Source organism: Panthera tigris, chromosome E2 (assembly GCF_018350195.1).
Source record: "Panthera tigris isolate Pti1 chromosome E2, P.tigris_Pti1_mat1.1, whole genome shotgun sequence".
NCBI classification, from domain to species: domain Eukaryota; kingdom Metazoa; phylum Chordata; class Mammalia; order Carnivora; family Felidae; genus Panthera; species Panthera tigris.
The window spans coordinates 27,214,405-27,239,825 of record NC_056674.1 but is presented as its reverse complement, the minus strand read 5'-3'; the positions used below and the strand labels follow the sequence as shown (position 1 = coordinate 27,239,825).

The 25,421-nt window shown below is 40.6% G+C and overlaps 1 long non-coding RNA gene across 2 annotated transcripts; it reads right to left on the bottom strand.

Moving 5' to 3' along the window:
• Positions 1–304: 304 nt before the first annotated feature.
• Positions 305–23,788, bottom strand: LOC122234302. Of its 2 annotated transcripts, XR_006212067.1 has the most exons (4): positions 20,500–21,071; positions 19,226–19,265; positions 18,216–18,300; positions 305–531 (listed from the first exon to the last, which is right to left on the bottom strand). It is a non-coding gene; the product is annotated as an uncharacterized LOC122234302 (long non-coding RNA). The 2 variants fall into 2 exon arrangements; XR_006212068.1 differs by lacking the exons at positions 19,226–19,265; positions 20,500–21,071 and adding an exon at positions 23,748–23,788.
• Between the last annotated feature and the right edge of the window lie 1,633 nt (positions 23,789–25,421).

The window sequence follows — 25,421 nt, the reverse complement described above, 5'->3', positions numbered from 1 at the left end:
AGTACAGAGAGTGCCTTTTATCCTACTGAAATGCAGGAGAATAAGTGTCTGAAATTCATCATGTGGAAGGCCTTCCCTGTGGAGTTCCCCTCCCTCTGGAAAGGAGTCCTCTCTGTGACCTTCAGGGCTCTGGGCTCCTGGGCCACATCTCCCTCACTCAATGTGACAAAGGTTGAGGCCTTACTAATAAGACTCAAAGCCCGTCTTTGAGGAAACGCAAAATAAAGACACGCATCCGGTGCAAGAGACTCTTTCTATGCTCTTTTATTAAGTTGTTATATCCACATACAGCACTTCAGCCGCCAAAATCAAGTCCCCTAATGTGGTTTCCTTGCAATAATATTGTAAAACAATAGAAAATGGCAATAACTCCACCGTCTCCTAAGGTGGAGGTTTCCAATCTGCAGTGCTTTTCTCAGGAACTACACTTGGTCACATGCAGAGCTATTAGAAAGCAGAGCCTCTTCCTAAGTGTCTTGAAATTCATGTCCTTTTTAATTGCCCGGAATTCATGTCACTCGTGCAAAGGAGCTATAAACATACACAATCATAAAAACGCATTTAGACACCCAGAACAAAATCAATGCCATATTATTTTAGTTTATTATTCCTTGTAGAGTTCACACTGGTCTTCCTACTTTGATATTTATTTATACCAAAGAAGCGAAAGAACATAAATGCCACACTTGGGATAACGCTAATGCTAGAATTGAGTAGAATACATACAGCTTCTGCCTTAATTTAAAAAACTAAAGCAGTCTTTATGAATCAACCTCACATAATACAGGACAAAACTGAAGGTCACTGTATTATTCATTTAAAAAGGCACTGATAAAGATTAAAATGAAGGTTCATGAGATTTGAAGAAATGTTAGTTTGCATAAATGGCTTCTTCCTTCTTAACGGGGCATGAAGGGGTGGAGGGAATGATAAATAGTATAAGAAAGAATATACTTTCCCTGCCCCCCTGGGCTTTGTTATTCTTCTCTCTTTGGAACCTCTAAGCTCTTTATTTAAGAGGTCCTCTGCTATTCACAACTTTTGCTGCTCTTATGAAAAATTAATGATTGCTTTCTCTTCAACAGAAAACTGCCTTATTTTGCAGAAGATTAACAAAGAGGACTTAGTGCAGAAGTGAGTCCCTCAGCAGGAGAAGCTTCTCTCACACCAACCCGTTTATGGCCAGGGGGTGGGGGGAATACCCCGTTAGTTCAAGGATAGCGAGTAAATAGATGGTGTGCCGCCTGACACCGACTGCAGAACAATGACTACATCCTTCACAAAAAGGACGTGCCAACCAAAACAGCCTGCCCCCAACAGCAGGCTGACCCCACGCCCTGCTCACTGACTTCTTTATGCAGCACACAGAGTGCCACGCTGTGTTTGCAAAGCTATTGTGTGGCAGGCGGATTTTCTGCTAGGGGGTTAACAGGTGAGAGCAGTTATCCTATATGCAACAGCGAGAAGAAAAATAGAGAGGACGCTTTTAGTTAAGCTGCCAATGCTCAGAAAACACTTCTGAAAACATTACAGGTTTGCATCATTCTTGAATGGAGATGGTGAGCTTGTCTCAGAATGATTTACCCAGGTAAGGAGAGAGTATAGACTGCAAACATAAAGTAATTCGAGTTCATATCCTGTCCTGTGTACACATCAATCTTCATTTTAATATCCCGTGATTGTCATCAAAGGAATTTCTGGTGAAATTTCACTTTGACCATTTAAAAGTCCTACATTTTTATATCACTTTACATGTTAATTTCACTCCATCTGTAACGATAGCAATATCCTTTATAATTGAAGAAACTGAAGTGTAGGGAGGTTATGTCAATTATTGGTCAGTTAGTGGGGGGCCAGGACTCAAACTCAGCTCTGGTCACTCCTCACCTAGTGCTCTATGGTAAGCTGGTGGACGAGAGTCCACATGACTAACCAGGCATCCAGCCACCCAGGGACTGTGGGCAGAACACAGGGTTCACCAAGCTGATTCTAAATACACGTCAATGAGTGGGTTCAACTGATACACAATTTGGCATCTATATTGCCTTGGCTTTCATGGAGCTTACAGACTAGTGGGGGAGGGAGAAGTGAACAAATATTTACACCAGACAATTGTACAATTACGCTTGTGAAGGGCCACACTTTTGGGGATGTGGTTCAAGGTTATATCTTTTGTGTTTTGGTTTTTAAATTATTAATTTTACGTGTTTGGAGTAGACAAGCACTGAGCTTGGGGGGCTGAAAGGGTGTCATAGAGAATCTACGGAAGAGTTCTGGGTTAATCAGTGTTGTCAGCATTTTTTGTATTTGTAGACTTTCTGATATCACTAATGGCACATCACATGACAATTAGAGGATTTCTCTAATTAGCTGCTCTTCAGCTTGAATACAATTTTCAGAGAGCACTAAATCTACAACGTGTTTCCTCATTTATAAGAACCTTGAAAGATCTGAGAAACAGTGACAGCAGGCATCTGTAGCGTGCCTTCCCTGTGCCACCCACTGCTCTGGGAACTTCTGATGTGTGATGACGTTTATCCTTCACACAAGTCCCATGACTGGTACTATTATTACCCCGTTTTACAGATGAGGAAACTGAGAAACAAAGAATGAAAGTAGCTTGCCTAAGGTTACTGGGATTCAAAGCTGGTGGACTGCCTCCAATCTGCTACAATTTCTGCCTAAAAGGAGATGTTATTTAAAATAATTTTTAAATGTCTGAAACAATTTGCAGCATAATTATAGATAGCAGATCCAATAACTAGAAAAAAGGAGCTCTGAATAAACACTTTCCAAGAGTATACAATAAAAGGCAAAATCAATTCTCACCATAAAATCTATTACAAGGATTTTACCACTGTCAACATTTTATTATTAGATATCAAAAAAATCATTACCACAACAACACAACATTCAAAACAACATAAAAATGAACTCTGTTTCTTAAGGAAAATGCTATAAATATGCACAGGATAACATTTTTCTCTCCAACATGGCACTCAGCTAATAAATCACCAAGTCATACACATCAGTTTTTGTCTCTTTTCGTAGAACTTTACACGTGAAGACTTGGTAAGACCTGTAATCAGCTCAAGAAGAGAAACCTGTTAGAAGCCACCAGTAGAGTCTAAGACTTAATTAAAACTTTTGGATGACAGACGAAATCATAAAAAGGATAAAAGACAGGTTATAAATGAGGAGTAAATACTTGCAACATATCTGCTAAACAAAAAATGAATCGAAGTTATAAAGAACTCCTATAAACCAATGAGATAAACAACTCAATAGAAAAAAGCATAAATGATATATTCAAGAATTTCACAGGAAAGGAAATCTGAGTGGCCAATAAACACGGAAGGATGTAGAACCTCACTAGCAATTAGGGGAACACATTTTGAAACCACAATAAGCTACCTACTTTAGATGGGCAAAATTTTTGAGTTGGCCTATATCAGAAGGCTGGTTTAAGTGTAGGAAAAGAAAGGCTGTTATCACTACTGGTGGGATTATAAATCGTACAATTTGGAGGTGTTGTAGTAGTGCACAGTAAAAGGGAAAATGAGCAAATTCTGTGATCTTAGAGTTGTCTGTCCCAGAGAAACACTCACACAGGTGCACTAGAGGTATGGTTACTGCAGTATTATTTGAAATAAAGTGGACATAACTTAAACATCCATCAGCAAGGAAACGGATAACTAAACTGTGGTATGTTCACAGGGTATCACAGTTAGGGATGCTAATCTAGATTTAAATGTAACAAAAATGCACAAAGCTCAAAAACCATAATAAGTGAAAAAAGCTGCTGGACAAGATATAGTGTGATATTGTTGATATAAATGTCAAAAACTCCACACAAAAAATACGTTATTTCCAAGAATTTGCATATATATATATATATACATATATAAACACACACACACACACACACACACACACACACATATATATATATATATATATATATATATACACATAAAGTTAGTTGATCCTTGAACAATATAGGGGTTAGGGATGCCAAACCCCAGAGTCAAAAATCCACATAGAACTTTTCACTCCCCCCAGACCTTAACTGCTAATAGCCTGCTGTTGACCAGAAGCCTTCTCAGTGACATAAATAGCCAATTAACACTTATTTTGTATGTTATGTGTATCATTATATGCATACGTCATATATACTGTATTCTTACAATAAAGAAAGCTATAGAAATGTTATTAAGAAGGTCATAAGGAAAATACATTTATAGTACTGTACTGTATTTATTTTTTTAAAATTGTGTATAAGTGGATCCATACAGTTTCCAGACTGTGTTGTTCAAGGCTCAACTGTGTACACACACACACGTGTATGTACACACATATGTATACTATATATGTATATATATGTAAGACTATATAAATTACTGGAAAGATATACACCAAGTTCAGATTAGTTTCACTTTTGGGGAGTAAGGTAAGACGACTGTGGTTGGAGGGACATGTGAAGGGAGATTTAACTCAATAAGGTGTTTTTTATTTTTTCTAAAGGGAGAAACTCTTATTACTTATACAATTTAAAAAATACTATATACATTAAAAAAAAGACTGAATCAAATATGTCAGTAATTAACTCCAGATGGTGGATATATGTGTTCTCTCTTCTCCTTTTTTTTTTTTTTTTTTAAAGTTCAGGGGCACCTGGGTGGCTCAGTCGGCTAAGCGTCTGACCTCAGCTCAGGTCATGATCTTGCGGTTCGTGGGTTTGAGCCCCATGTTGGGTTCTGTGCTGACAGCTCAGGGCCTGGAGCCTGCTTCAGATTCTATGTCTCCCTCTCTCTCTGCCTCTCCCCTGCTCGTGCTCTGTCTCTGTCTTTCAAAAATAAATAAACATTAAAAAATAAATTTAAAAAGTTCATTTTCTCAATTTTCCAAAATAAAAAATATTATCATTTAAACTCAATAGAAATGTAACTTGTAATTTGCAGTGCAACCTGCAGTGTCACACTCTACCTCTTGCCATTAGCTTTTCTTTATTTTTATCTTACAAACTTGGGCTCTTCAATCCGGGCAAATTAGGATCAGAACACTTTGATCTTCCATTTTTTTTCAACAAAAAGGAAAATAATGTGTTTGGTGTTTTTTTTGTTTTTTTTGTTTTTTTGTTTTTATTTTTGTTTTTGTTTGCTTGTTTGAGAGAGTTTTAAGATCAGAGAGGCATATGTCTCACAAGTAATGGAAGACACTGTTTGGAAAACGAACTCATGGGTTGCAGCATCTTTTGGAATCCCACAAAGATGTTGCACCTTTGGATTTAGATAACAATTGCAACAAGTTGTTAAGTAGCTCTTTGTCATTCTTCCAGTCAAAACTAAGATGCACTATTGTATAGATGTTTACAGCTGAGCTGTCCAGTATAGTAATGACATGTTCTTATTTAAATTTAAGTTAATTAAAAGTAAATAAAATAAAAAATTCAGTTCCTCAGTAACACTGGCCACATTCCAAATGCTCAATAGCCACAGGTGGCTAGAGGGTACCATACTGGACCGCTATGGGTTCCAGAGACAAACTCCTTGGATCCTGGTCCCAACTCCACTACTTAGGAACTACCCAGCCATAAGAAAATTTCTTAATCTATATTTGCCTCTGGCCTCACCTATAAAATGAGGAAAATCCTAACACTCTGTTCACTGGATTGCTGTCAGGATTAAATGACTTAATGTATGTAGAGCTTATATTAACATAATAAACATCATATAAATAAGAAGCTCTTATTACTATCTTTCAGCTGTCTGACTGATGGTATCACAGTGCCACATGGGTCTCATTAGAGACCCAGAGCACCAGGACATGGCTGAGGAAGAAGCAATGTTCTAGTCAGCAGGAGACGATCCTTGTTCACCTGTGGGCCTGATAGTCGGTGTAGCTCTGAATGCTTTCCTAACATTGGGTCATAGTTTGATAAAACTTTCTGCTGAAATTCAGAAAATTTTCATTCATTCATTCATTTGCTTAACAAACATTTATTTTTATTGAGTTCATGTTGTATGTCTGGCACTGTTTTAGGCACTGGGCTATATCAGTGAACAAAACAGATAAGGGTCCCTACCCTAGTAGAACTTATATTTCTTGTGGAGAACACAAGCAATAAGCATGATATAAGAAATTATATAGCATGATAGAAGGTAAAAAAAAAAAAGTACTATGGAAGAAATAGAGGAACCACAGGAAATCTGAAGCTGGGGAGGGGTCAGGTTACAATTTTTAAGGGGGGATGGTAGGGCTCACTGAGAAGATGCCATTTGAGCAACTGCCTGAAGGAGGTGAGAGAATGGGCACTGCAGATATTAGGAAAGAGCATGCCAGGCAGAGGTGCCAACCAGTGCAAGGGCCCTGAGGCAGAAGCACAGCAGAGGCTGGAGTGGAGTGAGAAGGAAAGGGGTAAAAGAGAGCTCAGAGAGATGGGTGATGAGGAGGGTGAGCAAGTGAGTGTGTAGAGGCCTGATTGGATTAGACCAAGATGGGATCTTCCAGATGGTTCTGAGCAGAGCAGTGACTTATGTTTTAAAGGCTCATGGTGGCAACTGTATTGAGAATAGACCATAGGGGTGGAGGGTGGAAGTGGAAACAAGGTGAACAGGTCACTGCAAAAATCTCTGCAGCAGGTGATGGTCTTTGGGCCATGGTCGAAGCAGTGGAGGTTGTGGGAAGAGGCCCGATTTTGGAGTTTGAAATTATATTCTGACAGATTACATGTGGCATGTGTGAGAGAGCAGTGAGAACCTGCTGCCGTCTGTATAAAACTTACGTGCTGTCTTTATTTGATCATTTGAATCACAAGCCCAAACCCAAGATTTGTATTTGTTACCATGAGGTAACTGCCAGGAGACAATGAGTGCAAACGACGTGGGGGTAGGGTGGGGAGAAAAGTGCTTATTGTAGGCTCCTGCCTCCGAAAAAGAGGATAAACACAAATATGCAGACATTTCCTCACACTGAAAAACTGAAAGGATAAATTGTATTTTTATTTTTTATTTTTATTTATTTATTTATTTATTTATTTATTTATTTATTTATTTATTTTAATGTTTATTTATTTTTTGAGAGAGAGGGACAGAGCATGAGTGGGGGAGGCGCAGAGAGAGAGAGGGAGACACAGAATCCGAAGCAGGCTGCAGGCTCTGAGCTGTCAGCACAGAGCCCGACACGGGGCTTGATCTCTCGAACTGTGAGATCATGACCTGAGCCAAAGTCGGACACTTAACCGACTGAGCTACCCAGGTGCCCCTAAATCGTATTTTTAAATGGTTATTTATAGGGAGAGAGGGGGAAGAGAGTACAAGGAAGCCAGACTTTGTAAATTTGATTTTGCAGCCATGTAAATATTTTTATAATTATAAAATAAAATTTTAAAATGAATTATTAAAAATATACAAAACAAGTAAGCTAACTACAAATATAGCTGGTGGGTAAGCCACACAGGTAGGGACAATTCTAAGGGACTCTAAAACACAGTAATTTATGTCCCTGGTAGGATATACTCTAAAGACAGAGAGAGGAAAAAAAAAAAAAGCTTGGCTGTTTTCATTAATCATATTGTTGATTGTAGTTTTTGTATAATTACTCTGAGGCTGATTGTGTGTAGTGTGGGATGTAGCAAATTAATAATTACTCTGGGTTATTCAGAACTAGGGATTTTTGGCAGGAGAGAAGGGAGTCACTTCATGGATATAAGATCCACAAAGTAAAAACTGTTGCCCTGAATTTGAATTGGATATATCAGAATGGAGTAATCATTTTATTTTAAAAATTTTTAAATGTTTATTTATTTTTGAGACAGGGAGAGACAGAGCATGAATGGGGAGAGGGTTGAGAGAGGGAGACACAGAATCTGAAGCAAGCTCCAGGCTCCGAGCTGTCAGCACAGAGCCCAACGTGGGGCTCAAACTCACGGACTGTGAGATCATGACCTAAGCCAAAGTCGGACACTTAACTGACTGAGCTGCCCAGGTGCCCCATTATTTTTACAAACCCCACACATTTTCTGCCTTTGTCCACTCTAAACAGGAACCAGCCCAGAAGCAACGAGCTTCTATCCAGAAGCTTCTATCCACTTACTATCCAGATTTTGTGATATCCAAACAACATTCCCCTCTGAAAGGAACCCAAGAGAAATGGCTGCTTCCAGATCTGGGGCAGGATATGTACAAGATAAGCCTGGAACATACTGGAAAGCAAAGAAACTATCAAAGAGAATTAGGGCCATGTCAAGAGAACTCCAGAGCCAACTTGACTAGGTTTCCATTGGACAAAGACAGAACAATTTAAATATCAATAAATACAATAACTTTGACACACGAAACATATTTAACATATAAGCTCTTACTAATATTAACAATAAAACAATAGTAACCAACACAAACGTTCATTGGTTACCTTTGGAAGATGCAAGAGAAATAACTCGTGATTTTGACAACCAGTATGTAAAGGGAAGAAGAAACGCACTTATCCTACCTCTCCTGTATGAACTATGCCCCAAGGCAGCCAAATGTGTGAAGAGAGGGATTTTCTCTTTGGAGAACATTTCAGTTAATAAATAAGGCAATAATAGAATTATAATGTTGCCATTTTTGTAGTTCTAATGAATGAATGGACATAAGCAATAACTGTCGATGGCTGTTAACATCGCAAAAACAGAGATTATAAGACATTTCGAACTTCCTGATGCAGATATAAAACAACACCTAGGAAATGGTCTTGCTGCCCAACCCCTCCCAAAGGCAACAGCAACATCACTCCTGTATCTGATAAAGTCAATTCACAAAAATAGAGGAGACAGACAATATGGACAACGTCATCGGGATGCAATCAGGGGAATCCTAACACTATTGAACAAACATCCAGGTTTCTTCAGCAACAATGCAAAAGCCACCAAACTGAAACATAACAAAAGGGATGATGGGGATTAAAGAGACATAGCAAATGCATTCAGTGCCTGGGTCAACTTAGATTCCGATTCAAATAAACCAATGGTAGTAAGAAATAAAACGGGGGGGGGGGGGGGGGGGCGGGGCGCGTGGCTCAATAGGTTAAGCATCTGACTGTTGATTTTCGCTCAGGTCATGATCTCAAAGTTCATGAGTTTGTTTGAGCTCTCCAACAGCCTGACAGTATGGACCCTGCTTGGGAGTCTCTCCTTCTTTCTCTGCCATTCCCCCATTCTCTCTCTCCCTCTCTCTCAAAATAAATAAATTGAAAGAAAGAAAGAAAGAAAGAAAGAAAGAAAGAAAGAAAGAAAGAAAGAAAGAAAGAAAGGAAGAGAGAGAGAAAGAAAGAAAAGGAAAGAAAAGAAAAGAAAAGGAAAGAGAAAAACCACCTACTTAAAAAAAGACAATCAGGAAAATGTAAACACTAAATGTATATCTGAGGATGTAATGACATTAATTTTTTTGTTGTATTCTTTTCCTCTTAACTTTTTTAGGAGTGATAATGTTTTAGAGACCCAGGCTAGAATAATTTCCAGAGGAAATTATAAAATGTCTGGGTTTACTTCAAACTAATCCATGTGTGTAGGGGTGGGAAGTGGGGAGGATGTAGGGGATGGAGATAGAAGGGAGTAAAAATGAGACTGGGGTAAGAGTTAAAATGTATTCAACTTGGGTGATCAGCATGTGAGTATTTTTCCTTGTAATTTTCTTTCTGCTGTTGTAGCTGCTTCCTCTGATTAGAGGCTACGGCCTCCTGGAATCTTCCCACCTTCTCTTCCCCACATCCAATCTGTCAGCAGGTCCCAAAAACCCTACACTGGGAGTATATCCGAGACCTTCTTCATTCCATTCCCCAGCTACTGCCTTACTTTCCACCACCACCACCTCTTGGCTGGTCCATCTCAGCTGTCTCTAAGCCAACTTCATGCTCCATTGTACAAAGCAAGTGTAGAGAGAGTGACTGTTTCCATGTTTGGCTGGGGCTTCACCGCAGGGTTGACAAATGTGGAATTTAATGGTGAGGAGAAGTTTGCCAGACAAGATGGGGGAGGACATTCCAGGCCACTGGAACAGCAGGTGCAAAAGGGCAAGGGGGTCCATCAGCCCCATCAGTGACTGCAGACAAGAAGCAAGGAGGCATAAACCTGGGGATGAGGGATGACAAGCGCTGAGTGACAAAAGGCCTTGAATGCCAGGTTACGTTTTCCTGTTAACCCAAGGGTGACAGCCAGTCACAGAGACATTCTCTACAGGAAGTAACATGTAAGATTTGCATGTTCAAGAGAGAACTCTGGGGGCAATGCAGAGGAAGATGGGCTGGAGGGCCGGAATTTTGCAACTGAGAGGCCAGGGAAGAGGCTACTGTAACCTTCCAGGCTGAGAGAAAATAGGACTAGAGAGTGGAGTGGGAAGGTGTGCGAGGCATGTGCCAGACAAATCAGGAGATTGAGTGTGAGCAAGGAGCCTAGGTCACACACTCAGAAAGAGGACTGGGGCTTTCTGGGGACAGGGGTGGAGGTACAATGAGTTAAACCCTGCATACCTCAGTTCTGAATTGCACATGCAATTAGTGCACATCTTGGCTGGTGGGAAACCAGGCTGATGTATCCAGCAGCCAGTTGGATATTTGAGGCAGGCTGAGTAAGAGGATCTGCATGACAAAGGTTCACTATTATACACGACGTGGAGCCCGAAAGAAAAGAATGAAAAGAAGACGATTTTTATCAAACTCCACAGTAACATAGTAACAGCAAAAAAGCCATTATAGGTAGTAAATGTGGAAGTCTCCGAATAATTTTCCCAGGAAGCAGCCCAGACTGGCTTTCAACAATCTTTCACCTTCCTTCCTTCTTTTCTTACTGTTTCTTCTTTCTGTTTCCTCCTTTCTTTCTTTCCTTCCTTTTTTCTTTTTTAAATAAATATTTATGATGAGTTTATAATATGCTTGATGTAGTGTTGGGTTGCAATGATGAATAAACACGGACAGGGTAGCTGGCCGCACGGACTTTATGGTCTAGTGGAGAAGACAGACATTAAGCAAAGGATCACACAAATAACTGTTTAATTACCAACTGTGGTAACTCCTAAGGAGAGACACATGGCAAAGTGATCCACATCCAAGGGGCCACAGTGAAGTCTTCACTCAGGACATGTCAATTTCACTGAGCTCTGAATGACGAAGAGATTTTACTGGGTGAAGGGGACTGGAGCAGCCTTCCAAGCAGAGGCTCAGTATGTGCAAAGGCTCATGGGCAGGGGAGAGCATGGAGGGATGGAAATGCCAGTTGGGACTGGAGGTCAGAGATAAGGGAGAGTGTGAGTGAGGTGAGGCTGGAGAGGCAGGTGGGGGCAGGCTGTGGTGAAGAGTGTGGTTCCTTTTGAGTGGCAAATAGGAAGCTATTGAAGAATTTTAAGTAGGGAGGGGTATGAGCATTTTTAAAATACGACTCTTTCTGCCCCGTGGAGAACTGATGAAAGGGCTTCAGAACAGATGAGTGGAAGCCAGCTGAAGACGACTGTAATGATCTAGAAGCACAATAACGGTGGCTGGATAGAGATGTGGTCATGAAGATATAAAGAAATGGATGGATTTCAGAGATGCTTTTAGGATGTAAAATCTCAGGTTTTATAGGTGGTGAATAGGCTATGGGTGATGAAGGAGACAGCCACCCATGTGGGCATTCATATTCACCCTGCATGGGTATTTTACCATGGTTGTAAATAAATGAGAGGTTAAGGATCTTGTAAGAGGGCTATGGAAGGGAAGGGTCAAGGAAGTCATTGTTTGTGTCAGCCTAGAATAACTTTCTTGTCCTCTAGGAACTTAGAATCTGCTAAGATGAGCCCAGCACCTAAGCACCAGCCCATTTATAGTGCTTGGGATCAGATCAGTAGGTAGGAGAAGCAATAAAAGATACTGACTCCACATGACCTACAAGTCCAAAGAAGAGAAGGGCCTCCTGTAGGCTCAGGAGCAGCTTTCAAAATCCTTTAACACTTCCCTACAATTCATGTGTGAACTCTGTGTTCAGTGTAATACTGAAAACATGTAATTCTTGCAGTTGTAGCACATATAAACCATATGCATTGCAAATATCTTTTTAACAAAAGCATACAGGTCCAGCTGTTGGCAAGCAAATGCTCTTGGCATTTGATTCCTACAAATGCCAAAAATCATACCTAGAAATGTAAAATATTCATTATTGGTAGAGTCCTTCACCCAAACTTCTTTTGAAAATAATGAAGCAAATCCCTATTTTGGTAGGAATGTGGCAAATCAGAAAGGTACAATTATCACTTAAAATAAGTAAATGGTTGGAAGGAGCTCAGGAACCCCACACAAGTGGCTGCCATGGACACAACTCAGGTTTGGAGCTTTGCAAGTGGGTTTTGTTCTCATAAAGTATGATGCAGCGTGATGTGCGCACAGGAAACACTGTTTCAAGATCCCATCCTCAACAACCCATGGAGACATAGCTTGTAATATTGTGGTTATGAAATAGTCTTCCTTTTTCTGCCATATTGTCAATGTTGGTAGGGGGCGGGAGGGGACAAGGGATGGGGAAGGAAGTGAACACAGACAGAGGGTGACTTCTGCTCTTTGCTCTGTGTATTTCTCTATCATCTGCATTTTAAAAATAAGAATTCAGGGGGTCCCTGGCTGGCTCAGTTGGTTAAGCATCTGACTTTGATTTTGGCTCAGGTCATGATCTCAAGGTTCGTGGGATTGAGCCTGGAGTCAGTGCAGAGACCATTTGGGATTCACACTTTCTGCCCCTCCCCCCACTCATGTGCGCGTGTGCGCTCTCTCTCTCTCAAATAAAAAAGCTTTACAAATAGAATTCACTTAATGTAGTTTTTTAAAAGTAAAAAATGAATATTCTTCTGTTACCTATATATCTCATGATGTACCTCAATTCCCCTTGCTGAGGTTTCCAAGAGTATGAAAAACCATTGATTTCCATATTCTGCAAAGGAACCTATAATATACTTGAAAACAATGATGACAGTTTCCCCACCGTGTTCTTTTCCAGAGTAAATAGCCAACAACTGGTTGTTTTTGCACAAGTTACCATATGCTTTGAAAGGATTGGGGGTTATGTTGCACGAATTCTTGCAGGGGCTTACTACTGCTGGTAATGCCAGGGGCTCATTTTAATGACAATTCTTTAGAGGACTAGCTATTAATGAGGCAGAAGCAGAGATGAACAGCAGGGAATCTCATGTGCTGGGAAAATATATACATAGTATATCTGTATGAAAATCTGGAAAGGGAGAATCTTGATCTGTGTGTGTGGGTCACATGTCCCACTCTTTTTCCCCAAGTCTGTGAAGGAAAAAAAAAAAACACACACAACAAAACGGACTAGTTGGCATATCTGCTAACCTTTAATGGTACAGATTGTTGAACCATACAATAGAGCATTCTAAACAACAAGGGGAAAACAGAATCTTGTTAAGCTCAATATGAGAAGGACACTTTAAGATCATCTATCTTGTAGACTGGGGTACTAAAAATGCAAAGTGACATCCCCAAAGGAGATATTGAATAAAACGAAAAGAAAAATGTTGGTGACATATTGATTAAACCTCGTGTGCCGCATATCTCCTATTTGTCCCTCCAAATCCACTTCTGTCCTTCTCCAACATGCACTGTGTTCCACCAGACTGACAAGTGTGAACAGCCCAAATGGGCTCTCCATGCTCTGGCATCCAACTGGGGCCAATGGGAGCCTCAGCAGGTGTTCATAGGAAAGGAAGGGGAAGAGTCAGGACCATTTACAACTCTTGTTCTCTTCCTGAGGGGTTGCCCAGGGCTGGCTGTGTCTCTTTTGGATGGTGTAGGCTCCCATCAGGTGACGCTATCTCTCACTCTCTCAGTCTCTCTCTCCATCCTTCTCTCTCATCTAGTCACTACTCCTTCCCCTTGCCTCTTTAGGCCTAGGATGGTAACGGCTCTTGTTATTAGTTCTAGAATACTGCACTGTCCCTTGTGGCTTCCCTATACCTTGCCCATCCTTTGTAAATACCCCCTTTACTCAATTTTCCTCTAATCACCCATCTTGAGCATGCCGTTTTTTTTGTTTTTGTTTTTTTTTCCTGCTAAGACTCAGACTATGCTGTCAAAGGAAGCTCTTAACCAGGTCCTTGGTGTCCTAAAAGAAAGTTCTAGTAGACACTTGTCATTCTTTTTCTACTTTCCTTCAGCCCACCCCCCTTCCTGGCATCTGAGCTGTCTGGGGATTTCTCTACCTCATGGCTCTTGGTGGGTGACGGAAACCAACAACCCCATGGAAGTCACAGGCTTATTCTCCCAGCCTCCCTTGCCGCTAGGCTCAGATATGTGATCCAGGCTCAAGCAGATTGACTCCTGACATGACATGGGACAAACAGGGGCTGCAGAGAATCCATTTTTTGCTGGAGCAACAGCAGAACTGGGAGCTGCATTAATCTCCAGATGGAGCAGCTGAGTCTAGTGTCAGACTTCGGGTGCGGGTCGTGTGTCCGGTGGAACCTGCACCCAGCAGCAGCGGCCACGTGGTTCCCTGCAGAGATTTTATGTACTGCTCTGCTACCGGGGTCCCAAGTATCTGTCTCTATGGACCTTCCAGAAAGCCTGTGAGTCCTTCAATTCATTCCTTTCTTGCCTGAATGAGTCCGAGTTGTTTATATTGCTTGAAACTAAGAACTCTGACTGATCTAAAAAGCTGAATCTTTTGGACCTAAAGTTAAAAATAAATCCATGTTTGAACATTTACTCTGTTTCAATTTCTATGCTAGGTGTTGCCCAGCTAATTAAGATTGTCAATCAACACGATAAACACTCTAATGAAAGCGTAACTTTTGGGGTACAAAGGCAGAAGTGATTAATGCTGCCTGGGAAGTTGTGGAAATTTTCAGAAAAGTAGTGAACTGGGCAGGTAAGGAATGGTGATGTGAAATTGTTTGGTGTGTCCAAAGAATGAAGGTGAGGTCAGAGTAACTGGTGTGAAGCAGAGAAAAGGGTCACTGGAGACGATGCTGGAACATGAACTAAGGACCAGCTGCAAACTGTCTGAACTATACTCTCGAGGTAAGTAGGAGAAGCCATGCCAGGGACTCTGGAAGACGGGTTGAAGAGGGGAAAGAATAAAAGCAGGAAACCCACTTGGTCTCACAAAGGGCTATGACCACAGTAGAGGGATTGGGATTGAGAAAGAAGGCAGAGGCTTGAGAAACATTTAAAGAGATACAAGCAGGGGCTGCTTTCCTGCTGGGTGTAGAGAGGCAAGGAGGATCCCAAGCTGGTCTCAAAGTAGTAGTGTGAAGGAGTAGGTGGGGAGCAAAGTTTCCTACTAATATAGGAAACTCATCATGTAGTACAGGTTTGGCGTGGAGGGAGGAGAAAGTGGCATGTCCAGATCTTCTCTTATGTTAAGGATGTACTAATACATGCATTTTTATATGCTGGGATCCTGCGTCTAATCACTGCTCCAGACAAAGAAAGGATGGAGTTGCTTCCATATTGGTTGCTATCATTTGATTTCCCTGTTATTCCTGGGGCTGTTCTATTTGCTACAGGTATACCATAGCCTTAAATTGCATGATCATCTGGGATGTTCTAGGTTGGTAGTTAGGAAAATATAATTCTTTAAAAAAATTTTTTAAGCTTCATTTATTTTTGAAAGAGAGAGAGAGAGAGAGAGAGAGAGAGAGAGAGAGAAGCAGAGAGAGGGAGACACAGAGTGAGTGGGAGAGGAGCAGAGAGAGGGAGACACAGAATATGAAGCAGACTCCAGGCTCTGAGCCGTCAGCACAGAGCCTGACGCGGGGCTCAAACTCACAAACCGCGAGATCATGACTTGAGCCAAAGTCAGACGCCCAACTGAGTGAGCCACCCAGGTGCCCCAGGAATATATAATTCTTTAGAAGGACTATATGTAAGCTGTTTAAATTCCATCCACACTAGCCTCTTTCTCACTTTAGGGTACAAGCATGACCTAGATCCACTATCTAGTCCACTGCCAGACGCACACTAGAACCCTTAGGAGGTCACTGGACCACAGGATCAACAAACACTAGCTCTCTCCCTGGCCCATCTGCTGTTGACCTTCTCTGCTCCATTTCTAACCCTGATTCCTCCTGCCAACTGCAATTCTGAGAGCTGACAATGGCAAGCTTGGCTTCCTGATACATCCTTTTTAAGTAAACTTATCAACTTCAAGAACATATTTGACTCTTTCCCTGTGATACTAAGCCTCATTCCTGATAGTATTTTACCTTTGTTGTGAATAGTAAAGTTCTTCTAGTTGGTTTATTGTTAAGAAGTACATAGACATGGGGTCTGATGGATGACATCTTTAGCCTTGGATTATAAAAAGGGGCTACCACTGTGCACTTGGCTAAAGTAAACACATTTTACCAGTGAATGGCTTTCATTTATCAAATTCTCAGCCAGCACAAAAAGCTAAGCTATGTAATAAGTACTATCCTACAACACTACTCATTTCTGAAGGCACAAAATGATGACTAGAAGCTTTAGAGATGTTTTCTAGAAACCAAATATAAGAACAGCTTTGTTACCGTGTACCTACAGAAGCAGAAAATGCATAGCCCTTTATTCATTTTTGCTCCCTTCCTGAACAGTCATCTCTAAGTTGGTATTATTCTCTACTAGACCATGACCTCTTTGAGGACAGAATCAGGTTCTAATCCATATATAAATCCACACCATCAGGCATAATGAATGTTACATGATTGGGGCCAAATAAATGTTGGCTGAATTAATCAACAATACGTGATGAGAGAACTCACATTAGGAGGGGAGAGATCCTCTCAGCCATAATAACGGGGCAAGTGAGATTGCTTTGCCACTGGCAGCACTAAAGGCAGAGTCAGTGACTATTATCATGTATATGGAAATTCCAAAAGAATGGATAAACTAGACTCATGGATAAGAAAGTAGTCATCACACCCACAGTGTCTTGGAGATTTTTTTAAAAGTCATAACCATGCTACATAAGCAATATATTATGAAGGCTGAGCATGTGAATAAAACTTAGTTTTGTCATAAATTTTACGACAAAGTTAATCAGACACATATTTAATGACATGCATAATTATTTATGCAGCACTGTAATCAGACATTAATAATAAGCAGTCCACACCAATGATTCTAAGAGTCTTTACTTGTGTTCAACCAAACCAACTACTTGGCATTCCCCCTCCCCACCCCCCACCCCCGCTTCTTAGGTGTTAATCCTCTGTACCTACTATAACTATCAGTGGTGAAGGGCTTCTGAGATATGAATAATTTAATTCTAAGTGCAGAGATACTGAAACCCTTACTAAAGACTGTCACAAGCAGGTAAGGCTCTCTGCACTCCTTCTACCACCTAAAACGCCTGAAGGAGAAGCATATGGATGCTCTGCCCACAGCTACACTTCAGTGCATTCCAACTCTAATGGCTGGATCTCTGCCCTTATGAAACAAAGAAACTAAAGAAAGCCTCTATGACCCAAAGTGGTACACTGGAATTTGGGAAATAACAACCCCCACCCATAGGCTGTCACCAGTAACTAAAGGGAATTTGTGATAAGATCCTTACCCCTTATCCCTCAGGGCAAGGGGTAGTAATGCTGACGTGCTCCCACCGTTACCCAATGGGCTGCCCACAGCCCCAGATGACTTATGAATGCCCCCTTTGATGGTATTCCTTTCCTTGATTCACTTTTCTATTCTCTCACCAATGCTTCATGGAATCACCATGCATACATGCCAGTTGCACCTGAATCCTTGTCTCCAGATCTGCTTCTGGGGGACCACAAAGTAAGATAGCGCTCCAGTGATGGGGTTGCAAGCCAGATGTATTCCCTTCCTCTAAGGGCTTTCCTACTCTACACAAACACACACACACACACACACACACACACACACACACACACACACGCACACACAGATGCAACCAATCACTTCCAGGCTTCCTGGATACCAGCCATCTGCAGGTAGCAGAAGAGCTGTGCTATAAGCCTGTGCTTTTCCTGAGGGCAGCTCTCACCATGACATGGGCCCCAGGAAGATAAAAGAATGTATGATCATTTCAAGGATGGAGGATGTTCCCTGGATTCCTGAAAGTGGGAAGCCAGTGGAAGGCAAGAGTCCATCTAGCTCAAGCAGAGAGGAGAAAAGAGAGAGAGCATGAGCTGGCAGTCTCATGGCTTAGAAAAAGCTGCCTCGGGTGCTGATCTGCAACAATTATGCAGTCCACGTACCTCTCGCTAATAGGTCTACGGTGGTCCTGATGACTAGACCGACTCCCAGCTCATTCTTCTCAGAGACAGTCCAGAGTCTTTCATTCTGCAGTTAAAGAGTTGGCACAAATAGCCTTGATGAAGTCATGAAAGTACATTTATGCTAAAGTGTAAATGACTCATAGCTTCTTTTCTATTATATGGTGGGGAGGTGCTATGAACATAAGGACACTAATGAACTAAAAGGGGAAGGGATGTCCCTGACAAATAAACACCAGAGAAAGGGCAAGGTGGTGGTGACCAAGACAGCACCACTATGTACAGAATTTAGCATGGGACTTGGTACTTATACTGGCCACTAATGTACAGTATGATATGGATGTTTAAAGCATTGAAAATAAACCACTTGCTGCAATGTCCTGAGTTGAGAGGGCTAAAATCAGATCACAAAAGGGCTTACCCCTTTTTTTTTTTTATTAAAAGTTGTTTAGTTGTTAAGCTGGCTGCCATGAGGCCTAACATTTAGTTCCAATTATTAGATAAGTATCTGTTTTGAATGGTATTTGAATTACCAGGTTCTACATTGTTCTGGTTGGTAAAGTCTCCTTTGTATTTTGTAAAGAGGCGAAAATTGGTATACTGATTTATAGAACAGATATGCCATTTTTCAAAGTATATTAAGACCATGGTTCACTATAACACGGTGCTTGTTGGAATAAACCTACCAAGAATAAACTGGTTTCTATTTGGGGAGGAAACACTGAGTGGAAGAGATAGGACTTTGTTTTAGGTATTTTCCATTATCAGGTCATTCTGGTTTAAATGTCCTAGTTTAAACTGATGCCATTTTCTTTCCCTCTACTTTGCTGAATAAATGGCTGAGGACATTTCTAATTTACAGAGTTGGTTAACAAAATAAAATCTAATTTGGCAGCCAAAATCATATTAAGATTTATACGCTAAGAATTTGTAAAATGTATACACTAAATACACATATGTGACTACATTAACTTTTCTTCAAGTATGCTCACCTATGGTCTTCTCTGAGGCACAGTCTATCATGCTGAGGTCCTAACATAATATGAAAATAAGATGCATTTGGGAAAGCAAAACAAGAGTAAAACAAAAACATACCTTAAGTAAAATCTTACACATCTCCAACTCATTATTAACCAGGTTTTAAGTTTTAATAAGTTCATTACGTTAAAAGTTTAGATGTCTGGGTGGTTCTACCCCAAAACATGATCTCTGAGGGATTTCCATGTCTGTGTAATAGAGTGATCACGTGACACTTTCCCAACTCACTAATCTGAACATACAACATGAAGAAAGGTCATATTCTATCTTGTTTGAAACATCTGGGAAAATGAGCCTGGTATTTATAAGATGAGGCTCTCTGGTTGGGGTCATTGACATGTCAAGCCAATCAGCTTGCAAATGTAAAAAGAACACTGGTAGGTGCAAAGGTGGAAAGGGAAAGGGGGGCAACAGAATAAAGGATTTCTTGTTAACTGATGAGAAAGGAACATACATATCTCAATGAAATGCGATTTTTTATTTTTTCTGGATTTTACAAAGATTAAAAAATTTTATTTTATTTTTTCAATGATATTTTTTTACTTATTTTTAAATATAATTTATTGTCAAATTGGTTTCCATACAACAGCCAGTGCTCATCCCAACAAGTGTCCTCCTCCCTGCCCATCACCCATTTTCCCCTTTCCCCCGTCCCCCATCTACCCTTAGTTTGTTCTCAGTCCTTAAAAGTCTCTTATGGTTTGCCTCCCTCCCTCTCTGTAACTTTTTCCCCCCCTTCCCCTCCCCCATGGTCTTCTGTTAAGTTTTTCAAGATCCACACTGAATGTAAATGGACTAAATGCTCCAATCAAAAGACATAGGGTATCAGAACGGATAAAAAAAACAAGACCCATCTATCTGCTGTCTACAAGAGACTCATTTCAGATCTGAGGACACTTTCAGATCTTTTAAATTGGAAACTTAAATCCTTGAAATGACAAGGAAACATAAATAATTTACAAATAAACTCACTAGGTCATCAAATGCTGTTCAGTCCCCAATTGGTAAGAGCAGTGAGTACAATCTACACATTTAAGCCACTGGCTCACTTTGCACAGTGTCAATTTACTTTCAGTAAAGGTGTCAATATCAGTTTTTTAAAAGGACATGTTGGTAAACTGTACATATCTATTTGTATGTGCCATGTTGTAACCTGGTGCACAGTAAACATTCTTCCTGTGGTTAAAAAACTTGGATGGTAGAAAAATTAGAAAAATACATGACCTACTGTTAGGTGGTGACCAAGCTTAAGGCATGTCCACTGAAAGTTTAAAACCTGGATAATATAAAGTAGTTGCAGTACCAGTAACATTTCCCAAAATGTCAGATCGCAGAAGTATCACTTACATAATTGCTTGTAGTTTATTCCTTTGCTTTTCTCTTTTCTCTCTGCATCTTTGTAACAATTTTTTAAAATTGGAAATATAATTGTTGTCATGTGAACAGCTGTAGAAATGATTAAAAGGTATGGAAAAACCTAACATGAATGCCAATAATCTGTTTCTAGCAGTAATATATGTGGAACACTGTTTAGGAACAAAAGAGGAAAAAGAAGCACGAAGGGAGGAAGGTTTATCATCTTTGAAAACGTAAAAACTAAACTTCATCGCTTAATAGGAAGAAAAAGGTTTCATATTTAAAGTCAAGGAGAGCTAACTCCTAGCTGGCAACACTACCCCGCATCACTGGGGTCAGCAGCAATGACTTGCCGTGGGGCAATGTTGCAGGACAAAGTGGACAGGACTTTGGAGCTAGGGGACAGAGAATAATCCACCTCTGCCAGATGAATGATGTTGGGCAAATCAGTTAGTCTCTGCCAGACTACATTTTGTCACCCAAAAATTTGATATAACTACCCAAGAGCCTCATGTGGAGGTGAACACGTATTTCTCTGTGAAATGTTTGTTGCTGTTTAAATAGATAGCACTGTGCAAATGTAGGCTACTGTTTCATATTGCCAATTGTCAAATATGCTACTTAATTCTATCCAGCTATACAAACTAGCATAGCCTCCCAATGGTCTTTTCAATAGTTAAAGATTTATGAATAAAATGATTTTCCTAATAGGATTAACCTGAAGCTTTTCTTAAACATGTAACCTTGAGCCCACCCTACAAAATAATGCTTTGACTATAGCAATGTACATAAAGACTATCCTAGTTTCTAAGATGTCAAACATCGTTCACAAAAGAGAACTACTCTTGAAAGAGATATATTTGTTTTAGCAGGAAAAGATTTCTAGTTCTAATTATGAGTGATTTATTGACGAATGCAAACCATAGCATAAGAGGCATTCCTACGAGCGTCCTCATGTGTGGTTTGCAAGGTTAAGGAAGAGGAGAAATGACTTGATGGTACCAATGGACCTTATATCTATTTAAATATTGTTAAAGGAAAATTATCTTTTAGGCACTTAAGAAAACTACATTGGGGTGCCTGGGTGGCTCAGTCGGTTGAGCGTCCCACTCTGGCTCAGGTCATGATCTCACAGTCCGTGAATTCGAGCCCCGCGTTGGGCTCTGAGCTGTCTGTGCTGACAGCTCAGAGCCTGGAGCCTGCTTGGGATTCTGTGTCTCCCTCTCTCTCTCTGCCCCTTCCCCACTTGCACTCTGTCTCTCTCTCTCTCTCAAAAGTAAACAAACATTAAAAAAAATTTTTTAAAGAGAAAAAAAAAAGAAAACTGATTAAAATAAGTCTGAGAATGGGAAAACACCAAAACTGTAAAGAAGGTAAAAATAACCATAATCTTAACCAAAGAAAATAATAAACCAACATGTTGACATACCAGTCACCCTCTATAAATACATCTTCTAAAAATGCACCCTATAAATATACTTTTGCACCTGCTTTCTTCCCATTGAGTATCAAATATACTTTTTTTTTTTTTTGAGAGAGAGCGAGAGAGAGAGAGAGAGAGAGCACACAAACAGGGAAGGGACAAAGAGAGAGAGGGAGACACAGAATCTGAAGCAGGCTCCAGGCTCTGAGCTGTCAGTGCAGAGCCCAAGGCAGGGCTTGAACCCATGAGCTGCAAGATCAAGGCCTGAGCCACAGTTGGATGCTGAACCAACTGAGCCACCCAGGTGCACCTCAAATAGACTTTTTAAGAGCAATTGTTTGGAAATTGTCAAGTACCTGAAGAAATATGTTGCAATTGACATAATTCAGTGGCCAATGGAAATATCATGGCAAGTTCCCAACTGGTCTCATCTCACTGAATAGAAACAAATGTCCTCATTTCAAACAAGTGGGAATAACTGAACTGATTTAGGACTCTACTTCTCTTCTAGTTAAAAAATGTAGTTCCATGCAGCAACAATATTATGGGGAACAAAAGAAAAAACAATAACTGTCTAAATTTGCACTAGGGTCATTTCTTCAGATGACCAAAGACCATCTTTTTCCCAGCTCTGTGCTTCAGGCTTAAACTGGATCTCTCAGAAGCAACAACAGAATTTTTGCCAAGTGACTAGGATATAAACACCCTTTTGGTTGCACAGTGAGACATATGCTCTAAAGAAATGTGGTTCAAAATAGGCAAGTGGGTTTCTCTAGAATGAACGAGAGCCCTTGTAAGCAGCTTTGTCTTCAGAGTCTCATGTCTGCACTCGCTTGGTAACTGTTGTCTCCACAGGTAATGGCGGCACACTGTTTTCATGATTCCTTACACTAATGAACTGCTATAAATTTGTTTTCGATATTCCAGAGAGCCCTAACTTCAGCCTTTAGGCAATGCTGAGGATGCACCCTATACTCTAGTCTCACCTTTTGCAAGGTGTACTCTCAGCACTGTGGGCGATTTCCATGGGAGGATATTCTATTTAAAGAACTACTGTCCCAGCATAATACACAAAATCATTTATGAAGGTGCAAGAGACATGGGAATCTCTCAATTATGTTTACACAAGCACAATGTCAGGGCCTCCCTTCCCTGTTCCCTAAGGGGCTGGGGAGAAGAGTACTCAGTTGTGAGCAGAGAAAGACATGCAGGAAGTGTTCATGTGGTCACAGAGTGGGAAGATAGAAACTTCTCCAAAAAGCTGCACACATACACTTCCTGAGCCCAAGAGTGTGCTGGAAGGTCAGACAGGCATTTTCAGAAAGGAGGGAGGCAGGCCAAAGCAGAGAATGGTCTTAGGCTCCCTATTTTTGACCTCAAACACACATCAAATTCTTCTCTTGGCATGTTTTAAAATGGAGTACCTTTAAAACAAGGAATATTTAAAGGGTGCATTAAATTTTATTTTTAAAACCTTCCATAGGCTAAAAATAAGCAAACCACTCTCAATTGACAAAAATGTGCCAATGCAACATAAGTACCTTCACCTTACAATTACAAACAGATTCATAGCTTTTGATGTCCCTTGAATTTAAAAATGGAAATGACAACATAAATTTATAATGTTAATGATTTTCCAATTTAAATTTCAAGATAGAAATGAAAAAAATTTTAATGTCACTCAAAAAAATACCCACCGGTCAGAGTGGCTAAAATGAACAAATCAGGAAACAACAGATGCTGGTGAGGATGTGGAGAAACGGGAACCGTCTTGCACTGTTGGTGGGAATGCAAACTGGTGCAGCCTCTCTGGAAAACAGTGTGGAGGTTCCACAAAAAATTAAAAATAGAACTACCCTTCAACCCAGCAATAGCACTGCTAGGAATTTATCCAAGAGATACAGGAGTGCTGATTCATAGGGGCACATGTACCCCAATGTTTATAGCAATAGTGAAATTATGGGAAGAGCCTAAATGTCCATCAACTGATGAATGGATAAAGAAGATGTGGTTTATATATACAATGGAATACTACTTGGCCATGAGAAAGAATGAAATCCTGCCATTTGCAGCAATGTGGATGGAACTGGAAGGTATTATGCTAAGTGAAATAAGTCAGTCAGAGAAAGACAAATATCATATGACCACTCATATGTGGATCTTGGGAAGCTGAACAGAAGACCATGGGGGAGGGGAAGGGGAAAAACTGGTTACAAACACAGAGGGAGGGAGGCAAACCATAAGAGACTTTTAAATACAGAGAACAAACTGAGGGTGGATGGGGGGTGGGGGAGAGGGGAAAGTGGGTGATGGGCATGGAGGAGGGCACCTGTTAGGATGAGCACTGGGTGTTGTATGGAAACCAATTTGACAATAAATTATATTCAGAAAAATATACCCAACTCCTGAGTTGGCAGTTAATATCTTTTTAACAGTATTTCACACACGCACTCACACACACACACACACACACACACACACACACACACCCTGTAGTCTCATAACTGTGCACCAATGAGATGGGGACAATTTAGTTTTACTATTATAATGGTAAAATTCATAATGAGAACATGTTTGCCACAAAATCAAATCTCTTCCCAGATATCTTCCATAGAGGGCCAGAAGTCTTCCCAGTTTTTTCACTCATGTATACCTGATCCCTACAACAAATACCTGTCACATAGTGGGTGGGTAACGCACATTAGTTGAATGAATAAATAAATACAGAAAATAGAAATACAGTGCATGATGTGTTTGTGAAGCTGTGTGTATATTGTTATCGGGGTATATAAATAGCCTTGTTTTAAATTTGGGCATAAGGGGGGCACCTGGGTGGCTCAGTTAGTTGAACGCCCGACTTCAGCTCAGGTCATGATCTCACAGTTCATGAGTTCGAGCCCCGCATCAGACTTGCTATTAGCAGCTCAGAGCCCAGTTCGGATCCTCTGTCCCCCTCTCTCTGCCCCTCCGCAGCTCATTCTCTCTCACTCTCTATTTCTCAAAAATGAATAATAAATTTGGGCATGAGGACATCTGATGGAATACATTTACCAAAATCAAAGACATTATTGCCTGAACTTCTGTGCAGCAACAGAAGAAAAACCACTGGCAAATGGCCAGGTAGGTGCCTGGTCAACCTCAAGATGAATCTGGAGCAAGCCTGGGGCAGTGGAGGTGGCACCTGGGGTTCTAATTTGGCACTCCTCCTACCTGGACGCCCAGACAGGAGAAGCACAGCAGCACTCATGGATTGGATAGCACATGCCAGGTTCAGGCTAATCCGTGGATTATCTCATTCCATCCTTAGGGTAGATGCTTATTCTATTCCTACTTGTTTGATGAGAAAACTAAACACAGAGTTATAAAACTTA